The 15,847-nt window shown below is 43.0% G+C and overlaps 1 protein-coding gene across 1 annotated transcript in view; it reads right to left on the reverse strand.

The window, feature by feature from the left end:
• The window catches only part of LOC128305756 (zinc finger protein chinmo), a 98,359-nt gene extending 89,778 nt beyond the window's left edge, over nt 1-8,581 (reverse strand). The window contains exons 1-2 of the mRNA XM_053043352.1: nt 8,521-8,581; nt 4,968-7,115 (exon numbers count right to left, since the gene is read on the reverse strand). The gene's annotated coding sequence lies outside the window, so the exon portion shown is untranslated. The remainder of the gene's footprint in view (nt 1-4,967; nt 7,116-8,520) is intronic.
• Between the last annotated feature and the right edge of the window lie 7,266 nt (nt 8,582-15,847).

The following is a 15,847-nucleotide window of genomic DNA, read 5'->3' on the forward strand; positions in this document are numbered from 1 at the left end:
AGCCATTTTTTCAATTACATTTCGTTGTGTGCACCATCTGGAACCGGGGAGACTGGCTAGTCGTTCTATGCCTTTTTTTTCGTCCTTGAGCCCCGTGTACCGTACAGCTTTTGTTTCGTTACACCCCTTTTGTACTTGTCACTCGGTTGAGATGCGTCCCGAGCTAAAGTGGCAAGCAGTGACGCTGTAGAAGCACGTGGAAAATCATTCCGAAGCACATTTTGCCTCCATTTTATTAATGTTTATGATAGAAGTGTATCTACCTGGAAGTCTGCTGCATCAGGACGGAACTCTGACAGTCAACAAAATAACAGGCTTTTCTTGCAGCAAACAATTCTAAATAAAAATCAAACACCTCAGCACAATAAATAATAACAATTTAGTATAGACTTTGTCATAAAAGTGTGCGCTAAATTTAAGCCAAAGCCCTTTTATTCCTTGCCCAATTCGATGTGAATTGTTTTATTTACGTCTGCAGGCGGGTGTGTCAGAAAATAGACGGTGCAGTGGAGTGTTTAACTTTTGCATGTTTGCCTCAACCAGCCACAAACAGTTGATGGCAATAATGATGACCACAGTATCTCTGGCGAAAAAACAATAAACGGATGCATACGCATGCACAAAACCTATCCCGTAACGGTGCGTAAGCACACAACGGTTGATAAAAAAATTGTTTGTCTTTCTTACTTTTCTGGCAAAGAGTTGTACAAAAGTTCCCGTATTTTTTAAAGGTACGCATTGCACGTCCAAAATAGTATATATTATAACGCTCCACGTTTACATTCAGGCGTGTGCTAAATGTCCCTGCAACGGATTGTTAGTATAAGTTTAATGTTTTTGAACACAGTTTAATAATGCAGTGTTGCATTTGAGTTTTTTTTCGCTTTACTTACTGAAAAAGTTTGATTAAAGTGTCGCATTGCCATTCTTTTTTAATTTATAACAAAATGGCTTACGTTTTGATTTATTTTGTCAGTAAAACAGACAGAAATCAAATTCAAAAGATAAATTACTACGTTGTGTAACAAATTCCTGATTAACATTTCTAGTAAACTGGTTCCAAGGATTTCGAAGTACTCGTTATTCTGAGTACCAATGTGACAAGCGTTGATAAGAGTAGGATGATAAATTGATGATTTTTGGTTTATGATAATTTTTAGATGATTTTTCATCAAAGAATAACTGAAATAAATGAATCCATAGATCTATGATATGAAACTTCAAGAAATTAAAATAAAAATAACTTGATGTTTTGGAACATGCTGTATATGTACGAGCTCTTAATTAATGTATCGGTTGTAAATGCGATTTTATATTACATATCCTGCACAACATATAATGAAAAAAGCCTGTCTATGTTTCAAATAGCACTGTCTATTGTATCCTTTCCAATTCCGAATAATTCGAATTTCCCTATGTGGTAGCTCCCACAACTGCTCATTTGTCGCGGAAAAACATCCATACACACACACAAATACACACAAACCACTCCCTTTGCAATGGGAAAACCACCGAAAAGGGTCGGCCGTGTGCGTTCATTGCCCTCTGCAGTGACACTTGTCCCCGGCGAAAAGGATCCGCTAGCGTGTTCGCCCGCGTCTAGGAAGTTGCCAATGGAAACGTACACCCTTTTGCGCACACAGCCAACGCCGCCGTACACGTGCTGTGCATTATGCAGTTTCCACCCCGACACCCCGCTGCAGCACAGCGCAGGCAGTCACAGGCTGCATCCAGGGGTGAACGGCCAAGTCTTGCATTTTGCTTCGCTTCCCTTTCCGCGTCAGGCTCTCTCTCCCTCCCTCCGCTTGCTCGCGTTTTCCCTTATGCCGTCCTTTGAAGGCCGTAGTCGGTACAGTAGATGCAGACCAAGATTATGGTGCGTACCGGGTCAACGGTAAAACTGCAGCTCGGCCCCTGCAAATACAACCGTACGCCGGCTCACGGCGTAGTGATTTAACGATTGCAATTGCCTACGATACCGACGAACCGGAACCAATTCCAAAAACCCAAAACGCTAGAGGGGTTGCTTTTGTCTGATCCTTCTGTTCTATTCTTTTTTGTTTGTCGCATTTTTTTTTTCTTCAAACTGCTGCACACGCGAAGGAGGACTATGCAGCACCAAACAACACGCCACAGCGATGCAGTGCAGTGCGCCCGAAGGGACCTGCAGCCGCGCAAGGATACACGGCAGGGCACGTGCACCCTGCTGTGTGTGAGTGAAAGTGAAAGTAAAATGTTCCCCTTGCCTTGCCGGGCGGGCCACTCTTTCACCTTTCGCTGGGTGTGGAATGCAGCGAGGGATACAAGTTAATACGGTGAAAGATCACAAGGGTTGTCATGCTGAACGTTTATTATACGTTAGTTGTTTTTTTATTCTGGTTCGTTCTATCGCGTTTGTGTACACATTCTGTAATCCCTAGAGGGACACCGAGAAAGGATCGCAGTAGCAATAATAAAAGGACTAAAAGTTCACTGACCATTGCCGAATAAGCGGGAATTATATCGTGACTAAACGAAAGGGCTGTACTACAGTCCGTCCAACAATTTTCATCAAAGTAGAAAAGTGTTTTAACTATTAAAAATTTAAGTAAGAAGTGGATTTGTAGTTATGTTCGATACTGTATCAGGTTTGCTATTGTTGTGAAACATTTAAAATCTCCTGGTTTTTTATGGAAAAAAAATTTCAGTAAATCACATTTTTTGTAACTTGACATATTTTTTTGTAACATTGATTAAATCTGTTGCAAAGTTGCAATTGAACTCCGAAGTAGATTTAAAAACCTCTTCTTCTTTATGGAAGCTTTCCGAGTTAATATCGACTCTGTTCTAAGGATTTTTGGAACTTGGTGTTGTATTTGCCATGTCCTTTAACTTATGTTACAAAATCTGAACTGAAAACAGAAAATCGAATTTTATTTCTTAAAATCCAAGAAGTACCAACACTAACACGTTGGAATAAAGAAAAAAAAACATAAAACAGCTAACCCTTCTTGGTAAGAAACCAGAACAGAACCACCCAAAAATTAGTTCAATTCATATGCAAATCTCATGCGACGCGGAAATGAAATGCGCGCGAGGAAAATGAAAAAGTGAAAAAAAACTCACACACATTCAAGACACAACCTCACGGAAGTGTCAGGACACACCGGTGGAACGCGCTCGGATGGAAAAGCGGTCACGCAGAAAAATTACACGCGAAAAGGTGGAAGAGGAGAAGCGCGATCAACCCCGGAACGAGAAAACGGAAGAAACCGGAAATCAGCTTAGCAGTGCGTGTGTGTGTGTGTCTATGGCCGCGGGCGAAGGCCACGTTTTGCTGCGCTTGGCGCCTGCAACAGAAGAAACTCACAAGACGTTTGGAGTTTTTCGTGCCTCTCTCTTGGACACACGCCGGTGCCGGTTGTTCTGTTTTCTCCTTCTTCGGTCGTGGACTGATGCCAGAAACAGAAAGGAAAGCTTAAAATTAAAATATGAATTATTATGCCACGTACTTGTATGTTTTGTTCGTATTACTTAATTCGGTTCAAATCTGGTCAAACTTTTACGGAGCCGGTCGGAAAGACGTCCAATTTGCCGCTGGATGCAATTTTATACAGGGAATGCAAGGGAGAAAAATAAAGTTAAGAAAGCGAAAGATGTGAAAAATAATGTTTCGCCAAAATTAATCTTTTGAAAGGATTCATTCTTATGAATCTGCAGCGAGGAATCATTCCAATCATGAGTCGTGCATAAAACCTTTTGGTTTTTCTGCAGATGCATCAATCATGAAGGATATCAGTGCAGAATTTCGATCCAAATCTCCAGATTAGAGATCTCAGAGTGATTGTGAGTGAGTCAGAGTGAGTCAGAGACTCCGCTCAAGACATTCATTCAGAATAATGAATCGGAATAATATTTGCATAATTATAGTTATTAGAATAGATTTTATTGTACGTTGCTCGATATGAAATTTGGATTTTGAATTTCTTGATCCATCTCCACTTATTTCTTAAGAAATATTCTGCAGGATGAAATCTGTTCTTGAAGTAATGAAAAATAGGCAGCACGATAAATTATGAATAAATGTTAAAAGAAATTATTTAGTATCCCTAATCGAGCCTACTATCCATACACAACAAGTTTGCCATTTCTCTTTGCGATAACGCAAAGCAAACAGCAACAAAACATATTCCCACTTTAAATACCCTGAAGCCGGCGTTATGCTCGGCTTTTTTCCTTTGCCTTATTTCTGTTCCACTTTTCTACTTCACCCGCGCACCTACACACACTTATAACTGTGCAGCCAAACAAAAAAACTTCTGTTCGTTTTGTTTGTTTTGTGCATAATTTAAAATTCATTTGCTAAGCCCAGCTATTCTTCTTCGATTTGTTTAAGTGATTTCATTTCTGTTTTCGATTGTATTTTCGTGTTTTATTGCGTTTTTTTTTGGGTTGCTGCGTTTGTTGTCTCTCTTTCCTTCTCACGTTTGTGTGTTTTTTTGTTGCCGTTTCTTGCTTTCGCTTCATTTTACGCTGCGCGTTGCGTTGTTTATGATTTTTTTTCTGTTGTTGTTGTTTTGCTTTTTGTGTTCTTTTTTTTTTTTGTTCATTCACTCACAATTCGCAGCAGCTGCAGTACGACTTTCTTCGAGTTAGGTCCAAGAAAAGGGGGAAGAAAACTTATAACAACGAAAATTGCATAACTACCGCCTAACAAACTACCACCACCGCTTCCAACTCCCTGCCCTGTGAACGGGGGAAGGTTGGTTTCGGCATGTCCGCTGACCCCCGCAACGCATAAACATTTCGCGGGAGTGAAGGTGAATTGTTTATTCGGTTCTATACCTCTCTGATTTAGCGTTTCATGTTGGCGTTTGAATGTTTCTAGCGGGAACTCTTGTTTTTAATGTTAATTTCCAATCATTACACGATCACGTTTCTGTCTCTCTAATTTTTTCCCACCCAGGATCATTTTCGCTCAAGCTTACCTTTAACGTCGATGATGCAGTTTTGTCGTATGTTTTTTTCCCTGATGTTGCTCCCGCTGGATGCTCCGTTTTGCCAACTAGCTTAACAAACTAGCAGGACGTTCTTCCACGTACGTAAGACTCTTCAAAGGATCAATGGATCGCTACTGCACACGGATGCACATGAACGCATCCACACACTCACACAGGCGCGCGCGCGATCGCACACACATACACCTTTCGCACAAATGCACACTGCTTCTGCACACGCACTCGCGCACAAACAGACACACATACACACGTAAGCAAACGCGCGCGGATTTTGCTTACAAACGTAAAAATTGACGGCGGTACAATAAAAGCAATAAACGATTCCGCTCCGAAAGGTTTTGGCAAATTTTGCTGGCCCGAAACGTTGTTGCCCCGAAGTGTGTGTTTGCGTGGAGTTTGCAAACGGTTGGTTTTGGAATTTACAGTCGTGGTTATGTTACCGCATGTAAACCAGAGGATTAACTTAAAATCACTTTGCGCACCCGATATCGATGCCCGAAACAACACGCGAAACGATTTTCAAAACAAAAGAGATGACTTTTCCATACGCACATACACGAACGAGCGATGCTGGGGAAGGGGTTTGGTTGACGAAAGGACTCCCCCCTTTTTTCTTCTTCTCTTTTTATATGCCGAAAGTGTTAATTTTGAGTAAAATGCAATGCGGAAAATGGTGCTAACCTTCACATGGGTGATCCGTTTTCGCGCGCGCGGAAAATGGGGATTTTAGTGTAACGCGGTGTTCACACGGTTTGCTTTTTTCACCTTCACTCTTCTTTATCTTATATTTGCTTGTGTTCTGTTTATTTTGGTTGAAAATGTTACAATAGTTTCAACGTCGTCGTCGTCGTCGTCGTGGTTTTTCTCTTCCGTTTTCCTTTTCTTTACTTTTTTCCACAAAACTTTTGAATTTTTATTTTACTGTAGCCCAAAATCACGCCAAAATCAAGTGGATTCGTTTTTTTTTGTCGAAATCGATATCAGCACACTCTTGCACCTTCACGTTACGCTGTTGGCATTATTTTGATCCGTTTTAGCTCATTTCCCGCGAGGGAGCTATTCGAACGCGCTTAGCACAACTGTCGCACAATTCTGCATCCTGCCCGGGATAATCCGTTGCACAGCTTGCTGAGACGTTTCATGCGATCTTGATGCATTTTCCTGTGGATCTTCGACGGCGGCGTACGGCGTATCACCACGGACAGTATGAGTTAGAGCGGCTTCGTTACACGTTTTATTGTGCGGGAGGTTTTGTTTTTCTTTCTATTTTAACACCTTCAAGCACTCTTAATATTATCTCTTCTACGCGTTTGCGCTTGTTTGGAAGTGGGGCGGTTGCGTTTTTTTTTATGAAAATAATTGCTCCCTTCACGCCGCGTCTGACGGGTGAGCCGCAGGGGAGTGGAGTTAAAAAATGGACAATTTCGAACTAAACACAATTTCCAAACGGTGGTACAACGCGTGCCGGATTGGGTTGTTCGCACTTGCACCGGGGGTTGGTTTTTCCTCGGTGGTGTATTCAACACAACAACAAAAAACTCACCACGGTTCCGACGTTCTTGCCTAAACCGAGGCCTGTCCACCTTTGTGGCGTTGTTTTTTTCTTCGATGTGATTTTAAATTTTGGAAAATGTTTAGTTTTTTTCGTGCCGCGCTGAATTCTGCCGGTGCTTGGGTAACGAATTTTTTCACCTGCCGATAAATTTCACTCGTGGTGCTCGTTTGCTCCCTCTACTACACCGGTAGTCGAATTCGGATCGAAAACTTTCCGCAAAGCGAGAAAAGGTGTTGAGTAAATTGAACCGAAACTGCGTTGCAACTGCACTTCTTGCCGAAAAGGTTTTCAAAAACTTGGTTTATCCGAACCGGTCGATGAATTTTGTTGCAGTGAACTAAAGCTTTCCTGCCGACACTAGTCTCACATCGTTTGCATACGTTTTTTTTTTTTTTTTTCGTTCCTTTCGTTTACCAAAACGGAGCCTCACAAGTGATGGGCCCGTACCCGGCCGCAACCGTAGCCCTTCCCGCCACGTTCGGGCGTTTGCACTAATCCACCATCACTGCACCACATTTGGGCAACGCTAATGCACGCCAGGATGCACTCGTACAGATGAACCACTAGTGGGAAAGAATGATTTTATTATGATTAGGAAAACTATTCTTCCGCTTCCCCGAGGGTGTCTCTCGAGGGTAGTTTTTCTCCTCTGGTCGCACAACGCTCGCTCGATGAGTCACTTCGAATGGCCTTGCCCTAATGATGATCGGGACCGGGCACAAATCCTTTGCACAGATGCACTCACCGCAGCGCGCACCAAAATCACTACTACTGCATTGCACTGCACCGTTGCAACCCGTTTCACTGCATCACTCTTATGCAATTGCCGGGAAGGATTTTTTTCCTGTCGTTGTTGTTTTGCTCGCTGCTCCCGAGAAAGAGAAAGCTTCTGCGGGACTGGAGAGATTTGCAACACAGACCTGCACCTGGGCAGGAAAAGCGTCTATGTTGTCTTCCTTTCTTATTTTTTGTTGAGTTTCCACTGTTTTTCACGCTCACGAACTTTTTTCTTTCCCCCCTCACGAACGGAAGGATTCCTTATGCTCTTCCTTCTTTCTCACTCTCACGGCTGTGTGTATGTATGCGTGAACTTTCTTTGCTTCCTTTTCGCTCACTATCTCTCTCTCTCTCTCACTGTCTCTCACTGTCTCACACTGTCTTCCTATTGTTTTAATGCCGCTCAGAACTGCACACACAGAGTTTTTCCCGCTCGCCGGATTTGGAAACCGGGAAATCTTCTGCCTTACTTCCGGATTTTCCACCACCCCGTTTCGGTGTGAGGAAAATTGGTGGAGAATGAACACCAAAAGGACACCAATGCCGGAAGTGATGCGCTTTCGCTAGCTTGCTGCACAACGCACAGTGCAGTAAAGGGGAAAAGACAAAATGGGAAACGAAATCGATTAGAAAATTGCAGCTATTTATTTGCACTACTGCATCGCTTAATTGAGTTGCCGTTTTCTGATGAGAAGGTCAAATTGGAGTAAAGTATCTACAGTACTGCACTATATACTGCACTGGTCTGATGGAAAATGCTGCACTGCACTTGCACCTGGAGTGTTTTTCGTTGCATTACGCAATGAAAATGCCCTTTTTAATTATATTCCGAATGCACTTTAAAAGTTCTTTTTTTAATTTAAAAAAAATATTAATATTTTATGTAAATAAACAATTATGAAACAAAAATTATTGAAACAAAAATTTGCATTTGTCCATTTAGTGTTTTTTTTTTCAAGAAATATTTTTCATCACTTTTCTTTTTTCTCTACTTTCAATACGTATTTTGACTGCACATTTAATGTTGCCGCTTCATTATAGTCTTCATTTTTCAATGCACCGCTAATGCATATATTTACTAATTGTTCACCATATCACTTTTTGCGTAAGTATACCAGTGTTCTTTTCAAACACTAATTTATTACGCACTACTACCAAACACTACTGCACACTAAGCACTTGATCGCTTACCAGAAAATCGCAAAACAAAAATCAGAACAGTGAAATTCGCCTGTTACGGACAGAGATTTATCCTTTTGGGGGGGAGGTATGTTGCCTGTTGTTGTTGCCGGTTTTCGGTATACATAAAAGTGGTCGAATTGCTGTGGTTAATTCACGTCGTTGCTTCTTTCTAATTCCCTGCAGGTATAATTAGTACATTTTTTTTCCACTGTCGCGTATCACTTTGAAAAAAATACACGGTCGACCCGCGCACGTCTCGAAACCAAACTTTGCCGAAAAATTTTGCTGCAGCTCGCACACGCTTGCTGTGCCCGTTCTCCGCGCGGTATACGGTGCGGTGCTAGTTTGTTGTTTGATGACGATGCTGCTCGACGCGCTCGCGAGCACCCTCCAAAAAGCCTAGCCCGAACAAAAGCCGAACACGATTATGAAAAGTCGGCGCTGCGTTTTTCGGCAAAACCCCCGATATAGCCGAAACTCGCGCGGCCATTTCACTGTGTTGGTTGTTTTTGAGGAAGCGGCCCCGCGGAACCAAACTGCGTTGGCCCTGTGTGGGTAACCCTGCGTATGTGTGAGTGTGAGTGCGTTGCTGAATGCTGCTGCTGCGCCTGCTGCTGCTGCTGCTACTGCGCTCCCCTTCCCCTGTGCAACAACTCTACCACCCCATTTCCAACAACTACCCTTGCGCTACGATGGCCGCACCATCGTCCATCCCCTTCTTTTTAAAGGCCCGTCCACACACACCATCTCGCTCGGTTGCCGAAAAAAACCTGCATCTGTGTTGAATACGCAATCCCCCCAAATAAAAAAAAACAACCACACACACAGAGAGTAGGCTTTTTCGCTTTTTCCATTCTCTCAGCGCAACGCAACGAAAGGGGCAAACTCATCGTAAAGCCCCCTTTGCAGCGTGAGCGAGTGGGAAAGCGTGAGTGCGCTCACGGGCGGGAACGAGAAAGGAAAACCCGCTTCGTAGCTTCCCCTATTGCGTGCGGGATGCAAAACCGCACAATAACTTTTCGAATGCTTTCGTCTCACTTGCACTCACCCACTCGGCCATCGGGTTTCCTTCGCGTTCTTCGCAAAGCCGGTCTAATCGGTGAGAACTCTTGAGATCCCACCCCGTGCTACCCCTGCACCACTCCTGAACGTTGAACGTGCACGCACACTAGCGCATGCTGAAGGGGTTGTTCGAAAGGGATGCAGCAAACACATATTCGTTGGCTGGTTGCGTATTGCCAAAAAAGTGCGTTCGCTGCTGCTGTGGTTGGTGCGATGGTACACACGCCGTGAGTGCACCTACTGCGATTCGCTTTCATCAAAAACACTGTTGAGCGCTCTTTTCATATTTTTCTTTGAATTTTCTAGTAAAATTAACGTTAAATATGATGGATGGAATATAAGAAATGAACACTAATATTAATTGTTTTCTACAAAAAACGTGCATGTATTCCTAACTCTCGTCAATCAACGAAAACAGTTTTGAACATTTTGAACGAATTTGCAATGGCATATTTAGAGAAACATGTCCTCCTGTTTTGCGGATCAGTACTATAAATAAATAACACTCTCGTGTAGTTTTTCCACTAAACATATCCAAAAGCAGTAAAAAATGATGAATTTCACTAGTTCAAAACTCCATTCGAAACCATCCCAGCAAATCCCACTGTGCGCATCGGTCAAGGTTGATGAGTGGCTTCGAAAAACAGCCAAAATTTTGGTCGACCGTTTCCCCTTCGCTCGGGCACTCACCTGAGCAACGCTCGGCAATCTTGTTTCTCCTTTCAACGCACTCTCGCGCTCTCACGCACGGAAGAAGAAACCGCACACAAATTGCACAACGACCACCCCGGCCGGCCACAGGGGTGAAATGGGCGAGGAAAATCACTCACCGATTCCACCGTGTGGGTTGTTATGTATTTTCCCGCTGGTATTGCACCTATGTTTTCCTCGGCACACAGTACGATTTTCCATCGGGCAGTGTTTTGCGTGCGTGACGAAAAAACTGCATTCGTATTGAGGGAGGCCTATTTCGCTTGCGCTCTCCAAAACTGGTACACGACACACACGAACAAGTGCACCAACACACCACCAGCACCAGGGACGGCTAGGCCTTCTCGTGCAGCGTGTGTCAGCGCAATTCTAGCGCTACGCACTTCCAACTAGAATCGGCCTTTTTCTCTCTCTCTCTCTCTATCGATCTCTTTCTCTTACGCAGTGCTAGTAGTTTAACCCTTATTTACGGCCATTTTCGTGGACATAAAATTGGACAGTTTCGGTTTGCTGTGTGTTCACTACTCTTTTCGCCATTCGACACTAGTACTAGCGCAGGCACCTGCAACCATATGTACCCCTTCGGTAGTAAATCAAACCCCTTTCCCAACTAGTGAGTGTTGGTTTGCGAAGACCCCACTCGTTACGGGCTGACATTCCTCCCACACGCATCTACCGAAACGACTCCAAACGGCTGCACTCGTTGGCCGTTTGCGTAGCTAAGAGACCATTTTGTAGTGCGATGTGCGACGCACAAACAAGGGACTAGAAACAAAATGTTAAATTGCATTATATGCCCTGTCTGTTGCGAGCGGAATTGAAAAATCGGTAGCAAAAACATCATCTAAACTTACACATTTTGTGTGTACATAAGCTAAACATTGCCAATAAAAACGGCCACCTAAATGCATTTAAATGGCTTGCGTCAACACCAACGCACATCCCCCCGCTCACTTCAGCCTGTTACCGCGTTCACCTGTCCCACCGTGCCCATTCCGGCCCATAAGACAGCAATTGCTCACCGATCGAATGCGTACGCACATTCGCATACAATCGCAATTGCAGTTCCATCCTGCGTCCTTGCGTGCGTATCTCGATAGATGTTGCAGTTGTGTTTGTGCACACACATACACCCATGTGCTGGATTGGTGCGTGTCGCTAAGGGTGCACCACCAAACACGGAAACGCGTAGCAAAGCGCAACTGCTCACAGCCACCCCATCTCAACGTGCGCGAGCGAAAAGGATGGAAAGTAAAATGTGCGTGAGTTACCTTTACGGCAGGGTACTCTTTTCTTCGGTCGGACACTCACGTTATTAGTGAGAAACTGAGTGGATATTTTGGGAGATTTCTTCAAAATCGGTAGTTTAAATGACTACAATCGATGGGGTTTGTGTTATCAAAATTATATAAAAGCGTACATAAGTTAATCTTCGATTTAAAGGACAGATTTTTAATTATTGCAATCTAATATGAGGTGGTAGGGACTAAAGTGAACAAAGATTAAAACAACACTCTGATAAGATAATTTTGTAGTTTAAAAAAAATCATTGTCTAGACTATTCGATAGATTAAATATTTTTTTACTGCAATTCAGTTATTATTGAATTAATTATTATTTATTTATTTTTAGTGTGAATTTATTATTCGATTTTGTAAGATCATATTGAATTATAAAAATAACGTAAATCGCCACGTTTCAACAACTGTCGCATGTGTGCATTGACGAATTTTGCTCAAATTCGTGCAATCAAAATTATTCGCTTCGTCTGCCGGTTCGCTATGTTTATTTTGTCGCGAGTTTGTTATAGTGTTTAACTGTCTGCGTGTCGTTGGTTACCAAACTCAATATGATAAGAGAAAAAAGAAACAGAGCCAAACGCATCTACCCGTTGGGTTAGGACCGTGTGCGTTTACGCACATCTTATCGGTCGTTTTTAGGTCAAGCAATCAACCGTAACCCGGGATGGTACTTTGAGCTACGTTACTGCATGATATCAGCGGTTATGATGGAGGTGAACTCGAAACGTTGCACAGCTTTTAGCAATATTCGAACGAAATATACGTTCACTTACGGTTTATTTTGAAGTATGTAGATCATTTGAGAGCATCATGCTTAAGGTTATGAAGAAGTGTGAATAATGTTTTTCTTCTAATTTTGAATAGGTATGTTCAACGTAAAACGGTTTTACCAAAAACCCTAAGCTGTATCACATAAGTTACTTATTTTCGTTTGTGCTCGCGCCGTACTCATTCGTGTTGCTATAATTTAAAACTTGATCCATCATCGACCACACATGGCTCTAATGCCACATTTCGGCCATCTTGATCGTTCGCCTACTGTGAACACGTTTTTTTTCTTTTCCTGGCGTCCTAAAACCCCACGTGGTTTCCCTAAAGAAACCCTTCCGCGCTGTTTTTTTTTTTTTTGCTAAAAAAAGGGCCACCAATGGGTAGCGGGCAAGATCGAGAGAAACGGCGTTGATACGACCGACGATCGAAACCGTTGCAGCCCCAAGGCTTTACGCCACATTTATTTCCTTCATCTCGAGTTGCGTTCCAAAACCCTGCGCAAGTCTCCCTTCATTTTTTGTCGTCCCTTTCAGTCCAGCGTGTTGTATCCCCAGCTGTATCCATCCCGCTCCACCTAGGTTCGTGAGGACGGGCGTGAGTGCACCACACACTTGCGAACACACATTTGGCACGGTCGTAAGTTTCCACTACCAGAAACAGCATTCCAAATAAACAATACACAAAAAAAAACTATATGTGTATGCACAGGGCTCTAGATTCTCGCCATGTCTTTCGGCTATCGCTAATTCCTTCTCCGTCCCACTGCGCTACCTCTCCCACTCTGCGATGGATTTTGCGTTTCGCACCTCGTCGCATCCCTACCGAACTATTCACCCGCCCGGTTCCCAAGTTCTTGTTTTGCCGGTTAGACACGCAAAACGTGTCGCCGAGGAAGCTGCCCGGGGGTTTGTGGCGGAAACGCAATGGCAGGAAGCGAAACCACGGGGAGCGGCGTGGACGCGGAGATTGGATCGAAAATCTGACAGCGGTGGCGCGATGCGTAAGATGTGCGTTTGGTGTGCGTAAGGTGGTCGAATTCGTGGCAATGGTTGCGATTTCAATGACGACGACAAACGGCGTCGCAGACACGGCGCTGATGATGCAAGTGAATGTACGTGTGGGAGTAGCGCGTCTAGCGACGCTGGCCCTCGCCTAGTGGAAATGGTTTAGAATGTCAAGCCTTTCGCGTAAAATAATTAGTGCGGTCTTGAGAAGTACCCCATTATCTTTCAACAACATAATGCAATAAATCAAACCAGACATGTGTGGTGCCAGCTGAGTGTGTAAAATTTATATAATACAGGAGCAGCATCGTTGCTAGATCGTTGAGTGAATCCGATTCAGGTCTATGAATATGTATTGATCTTTAAACCGAATGAATGTATCAGAAATTCTATGATAAGAAATCTTGAATCTTTGAATATTTTTAGAGTCCTACAATTCAACGAATCTTTGAGATTACTTGAGAAATAAAAAGTGCTTCGGATATTTCTTGGATAAACAGTTTCTGATTTATGAATCCCCATTTTTAGGGATTCATGAATCTTTTAACTCATTAAAGATTCATGTGAGTTATTCTTAAAAAAAAAGTTCATCCCTTACAATAATAAATTAGAACAAAATGAAACATATAACTGGAATAGAGGTAGGCCTTTTATGTTTTGATTTTAAGAGGCACTATTCAGCAAATCATTATAAAATAAATTTTCTGTTCGAATAATTATCAGTCGCAAATTTATCAAAGCAATTTATTATACTTACTCGATAAAGTACTACTTCTACATCATCAAAACCTTTTTAGAACAAAACATACCTAGAATGTCGTTAGGTGAAGCAGTTGAGCTGAATATAACACTACTCCAGTAGATGATTGAAAGTGAGAACCTTTCGCTCTGTATCTTGGAGTACATTCTCCGTTTGAAGGAAGATTGTTCAGATTGAACATTAACTATAAAACAGAAAGAGCAGAAGAATAAGAGAAAATACAACTAAACGAATGAGCATCAGTCAGTCCTTACTGTTGCTTGCTGTAATACTTTCTTCCTTTTCTAATGGCACTACCGGGGTTGAAGCATACTTCCTTTCACACTGACCTTATTCTCCAGCGCACCGGTTACACTTTTTGCTTACGATTTCCTTTTGCCCCATTTTCCCCCCGTCCTGCCCCCAACCGCCTCATACCTCAAGCAATTACGCGCCGTTTGTGCCGAAAATTTCTAATTTGTCGAAAATTCTTCTAACGCACGACCGATCAACCCTATAAGCCGTTCTAGATTGATTGTTCAGATGAGGTTTTCCGGATGGGAAGGTGGCATCTCCGCACGCCGCGGCACTGTGCGCGACAGCCAAACCCGCCCGCAACGTTTTCTGCAAATCAATCGAAAACCTCACGATCTGCCAACGGTTCGGGACTGGGGAGTTGTAGGAATGTTTCCAATAACCAGCGGCAAGCCCTGGCGGTGACGATGGTAAATGAGGCTAAGATTGCCTCCCACTCGGGTGCGTTGCGCTTTTCCGGTGTAAGTGAGAGTTTTCGAAAGTTTCAATCAAATTACGCAAGAAGCCGCCGCCATAGCATTTGGTGTATCGCATCATAGATTGAGCCGGGTTTGGAGGGTTGGAATTTGATTGAATTGAAGGAAAATCGGTACAGGTGTCGCTGCCGAGGAATCGCAAGATCCGCCCCGTAGCAAGCGCTGAACACTGAACGGTTTCAAAGTGTGTAGTTTAATAAGGAATCTTGCTCGAAACACACGCAGTACGACCATTGCCCTGGTGCCCTCGTGCTTTAAATCAGAAGCGAATGGGAAGAATCGATTATCAGTTTTTGGGTATGGGCTTCCGGTAAAATGTACATTCTATCGACGCAAGAGACACAGTTGGCCGGAGTATATCATCATTTCAAGCTGCTTAATGAACTCAAGATTTTTACACAAAAAAATAATTTCATCAATCATTTCGCACGTTCCATTGCACAGTGCGCGATAACTCGCTTATAGGATTACGAATCGATCAGACTAAATTTTGGGCAAAGTTCAATCTAAACCGAAACATTACAGAAAGTCTGCCAAATTATTAAACATGAGGAAAACACCACGGTTATTATTCGCCTTCTTCAAACCTTCTCACTCTTTGCTGATGAAGAAAAACTAATCGTCACAAAATATTCGCTTCCTGACGCTTGGCTCGATTCTTTAGACAGCGTGAATCACACCATTCTTCCCACCATAACCTCTCCCGGCTGGTGTAGAGCGCCAGAAATGAGATTCGATTTGATTCGTGGACTATTAATTGTGTCGAAATAAATTTAGACCACTGTTTGTTTCGTTGCGTTTGCAAGTATTTTCTTCTTGTGTGATCTCTCTCTTTCTCTCTTTAGGTCAGCTTCAGTGAACCATTTCCTTGCCCAGAACAGTAAACCAAAGGAAAGCGCAAAATTGTGCGTAAAGAAGAAAACAGCTCGCACCCACTATGATACTGCCCTAATCTAT

Source organism: Anopheles moucheti, chromosome 3 (genome assembly GCF_943734755.1).
Source record: "Anopheles moucheti chromosome 3, idAnoMoucSN_F20_07, whole genome shotgun sequence".
Lineage (NCBI taxonomy): Eukaryota > Metazoa > Arthropoda > Insecta > Diptera > Culicidae > Anopheles > Anopheles moucheti.